Here is a 4,511-nt window from a genome sequence, read left to right on the forward strand (position 1 = left end):
GGAGGGCACCAAGGCCGTCACCAAGTACACCAGCTCCAAGTGAGCCCCTCCCAGATGCTGACAATCCAAAGGCTCTTTTCAGAGCCACTCAACACTTCCAGAAAAAGAGCCGGAACATATTGTTTGTAGGCGTCTGGGTGGGCTCAGGCCGGCCTCCATTAGGAGGGAAGATGGGAAAAGGGAAGCTAAGCTCCCACCAGGCAAATGTAGTTTGGGTTTTTGGATATACTTTGGGGGAAAAGGCTTGCAGTTGTGCTTTCAGCAACCAGGTTACTTTCCGTTACTCTTCAAGTGCCAGTAACATCCCCGTTATCTGATTGGGCAGCGCCCTATTTGAAAAGCCCGCCAAGGGCTACAATTTGCCCGTCTCATCCGGGCTGTGTTTTTCCAAGACGTCTGGGAATGGAAATGAATTTCCGTTCTGTGCCGGAGTGCATCGGGATCTGGCGCCAAGAACCGAAGTTGTAAATTACCGTCCCACTGTCTGCAGCAGAACGGATCCCGGGTGGGACTGACTTGCCAGTGTCCTTTTTACATATACTGGGGAATAGGCATTGTAGGATCATCTTGCCTGCTATCGCCGCAGATATGTTAGGATGAGTTGAAATTATTGGTGTCAAGCAGTACGGGAAGCTCCTTTAAGATAAAACATTGAACAAAGAACCCGACAACTTGGGAAAATCACATTTTTACAATGCTCGATGTTAATCAGTCGGCTGTGGGGAGGAAGGTACGCCAGGAGGAGGGAGGAACAAGGGCGGGGGGCAGCGTTGAGGCTGGGATTTTAGTCCACGTTTGGGAATCCTGCGACAAGTTCGAGAACCCCGCGTTTGAAGAGAAGCGGACCCCAAAAAAGATCACAGAAATAGGATGTAAACCAAGAGCGTGGGATAGTTAGGAATTCAAGAGCGTGAAGACCTGAATTCTCATGGCATTGCATCCCCTGCCACTGCGTTATCCCCCGTCAATGAATTATTTCTATTGTAACTCCATTCACAGCAAAAGCCCCTGCACCATAATTCCACTTCAGGCTTTACAATCACCCCTTAACTTTTCCTTTCTTTTCCTGCTGTCACTTCCCTCAACAGCAGTGGGTGGAAGGCTATCTCAGGCGAATAGCCTCGTCTCTGTCACAGGCGACAAATAGCCCCGAAATTACGCCAATTGGTCGGCGGGTCATGCAGATTACATTATAGGATTAGCGGTTCACTTCCCTAAAATGTTCTCCCCAGTCCCTGTACCTTGGCGCCTCGGGCTGGGCGACAGAGCTCATCGACAAGCAAAGCTCCTGGGAGACCAGTCCCCTAAGTTCATCATGTTCCTTAAGTTGGCATCACATTTGTCCCCTCCCTTCATTCCTCTTTGCGCTCTTCTTCGAGATGCTTCCTCCCTACCCATCCCGCATCCTTGAGAACACCTGAGGAGCACGAGCCTCCGAGTGGGTGAGAGCATATGTGACCCTCGCCTGCCACCTTGTGGCAAAAAAGCAGAAGTTCAAGGCGCCGCGTTTTGCAGCCCCAGTTAAAATGCTTTCTTCCTTTCTACTACGTCAGTGGACTAGGGTAGGGTTTCCATTTCTCACGCCTTTGAATTGCACGATTTAAGTTTCTCTAACAGTCATTAGTGCGGAGGTCAAAGGGGGTGAGAGGGGAGTGGGGAGGTAAATAGGAAGAGCGAGGAGTGGGTAAGGGAGAAACTCCCGTTAAGTTTTGTGATCTGCTCAGAGCTTTCCAAAAGAAGTAAACAAAAAAGCCAAAATGCTTTGTACCCTAAAATAAATAATAATAGGGTCATGCTCTCTAGTTCTGTTTGACTAAGTCCCCACCCCTACAATTCCATTTAACCTTAATTATCTCTTTAAAGGCCCTGTCTTCAAATACCAACCACGCTGAGGGTTGGGATTTCAACATGAGGTTTTTTGGTTTGGTTTTGTTTTTTGAGACAGAGACTCACTGTGTCGCCCAGTCTGGAGTGCAGTGGTGCAGTCTCTACTCACTGCAACTTCCACCTCCTGGGTTCAAGCAATTGTTCTGCCTCAGCCTCCTGAGTAGTTAGGACTACAGACACCTGCCACCATGCCGGGCTAAATTTGGTGTTTTTAGTGCAGATGGGGTTTCAGCATATTGGCCAGGCTGGTCTCAGACCCCCTCACCTCAAGTGATCCCACCTGCCTCAGCCTCCCAAAGTGCTAGGAACACAGGCAAGTGCTAGGATTGCCGGCACCTGGCCTAAGTTTTAGGGAAACAGTGAAGTCTGTAACAGCACTTAAGACCATTTTCCAAGCTTCGATCCCAACCTTCTACTCCAGGTTCCCCTTTATAAAATACCTACATTTAGCTTAATTTGCAGATAAGATCACAGTTAAGATATTCCTTAAACCACAAGCTAAAAGTCAGTTGCTCACAAAGGCCCAGCACATTAGAGCAAAAACGGCTGGATATTAAAAATCATGACTTACCTCTATAAAGACAGGTGCTCTTTGCCATTTTTCTTGAAGCACACAGACTTCTGACACCATATTTCATTTTTTCAGTTTTCATAGATAATTGACCAAAACATATGCCACTGTTTTCTTAATTCTGCTGTAAGAACAGCCATAGCACAAGCATATTGATAAATGCCAACTAGTATGGAAACTAAGAGTGTCAGTGGGAACTTAAGAACTAAAGACAAAAACCTTTACAATTTGGTTGCCCTGATTTCTCCCTTTTAGCAGTGCAAGCACAGGGACAGTTTGTCTTCCAATTTTTCAAGAGTATATGCAGTTTAATATAAAATATAAATTTTCAATACTGACAGCTAATAAATTTATATCATGTTACAGGCTATTTAAAAAAAAAAAAGTCTGCTGACTTCATGAAGCTCTTCATCTCTAAAGCAGAGATCTCATGAAGCCCTTCATCCTTGAAGTTGAGATCTCTGGATATTAATAAAGATTCCTGTAGCTATAAGAAGCTTTTCACCATGCTGCTTTTTCTGCCATCAAGGCCCAGATCAAATGCCCAGTCCTTCCCAGCTTCCTAAATCCTCAGCTGAAAAGAATTAATTCCTCACTTGGCCCCTCTGGATAGAGCATCAGGCCTCACATACACTGGGCATTCAAGAGTTATTTTCTGCAAGTTTGTAAACAGATAAAGTGAACTAAAAACACAAAAAATTCAGTTCTCACAGCTATGAAGTAAAAGTGGTGAAAGATGTTTGGAGTTGTTTATTGTGGATTGAGTAGTTATCTGGGTAAATAAATCTGTTCTATTTGTTACATTTGTCTTATTTTTTATTAATGTTATTCTTCGTGGGGGTGGGGGCTTCCCAGCAAAAACTGGAAGGCCTGCTAGACAAATTCTAAAAGAGCTGTAACACTTTTCTATTAATATTCTTAATTGACAAATCATAAGTGTATACATTTTTGGAAGACAGTGTGATGTTTTGATGTATTGTTGGGGCTCAGAAAACTATAACCCGAAATGAAGGCCTCAGCAGCAGCAACAGAAGCAGAAGTTTGACTATAGGTCATAAGACCCCTGTTCCAGAGAGGGACCTGCCCCATACCCAGAAAGAAGGAATGCTGCTCAGGCCAAGAAGAATCTGGACAGACAGGCCTTCCTACGCCGTGTATTAGCATTAGATCCTATCCTTTGTGTCCAGTCATATTTCTACAAGGCTGTTCATACTTTATGGAACTTTTAAAAAAAATAGACAATTTCCTCCTGTATCTTTAGGTCTTCATTCTGAAGGGCCCCCATGTCATGTACATCTATGATCAAATAATTTTTTTTCTCATATTAATATGCCTTTAGTCAGTGATTTTCAGCACTCCTTCAGAGGGTGAAAAGGAAGCTTTCCTTTACCTCTGTAATGTAATTAAAGGACTCTTTCTTTCTCTTTTTTTTTTTTTCTGCTTTGGCTCTGTTGCTGAGGCTTGTATGCAATGGCACAATCCCGGCTCACTGCAATCTCCACTTCCCAAGCTCAAGCCTCATGCTCCCAAGTAGCTGGGACCACAGGTGTGCACCACCACACCCAGCTAATTTTGTACTTTTTGTAGAAGGGATTTCGCCATGTTGGCCAGGCTGGTCTGGAACTCCTGGGCTCATGTAATCCACCCACCTCGGCCTCCCAAAGTGCTTTTCAGGCCTGAGCCACTGTGCCTGGCCCCTAACCTCTATAATGTATGCTGAAGGAATCCAGGAAATAGCAGCCCAAAGTATTCCTCATTGTTATGCTGATTACTTCAACTAAAGTGACTTGGGAAATAGCAAATGCACAGAGGGGCTTTTTCTGAATCTCCTTTATTTCACTAAATGCACATTCTCCAGGAGAAGGAGGGCAATTAATCATGAAAATCCTTCCCAGATTTCCTAGATTAACAGCAACAGAAGCGGAACTGAGAAGAGACTAGAAATCAGCTCCTCATCCAGACAGGCCACAATCTATCCTACTGAAAGCCCATTCCTGTTTTCATTACCGTGCTCCTCCTAGGTCCCGTTCCTGCTTTCATTGCCGTGCTCCTC

General features: G+C 44.7%; 1 non-coding gene across 1 annotated transcript; it reads right to left on the reverse strand.

The window, feature by feature from the left end:
• Positions 1-3,300: 3,300 nt before the first annotated feature.
• On the reverse strand, positions 3,301-3,362 carry LOC116544247. The gene has a single exon (XR_004265870.1). It is a non-coding gene; the product is annotated as a U7 small nuclear RNA (small nuclear RNA).
• Positions 3,363-4,511: the final 1,149 nt, after the last annotated feature.

This window comes from Sapajus apella, unplaced genomic scaffold (assembly GCF_009761245.1).
Source record: "Sapajus apella isolate SASKATOON/1434 unplaced genomic scaffold, GSC_monkey_1.0 scaffold210, whole genome shotgun sequence".
In the NCBI taxonomy this organism is placed as follows: domain Eukaryota; kingdom Metazoa; phylum Chordata; class Mammalia; order Primates; family Cebidae; genus Sapajus; species Sapajus apella.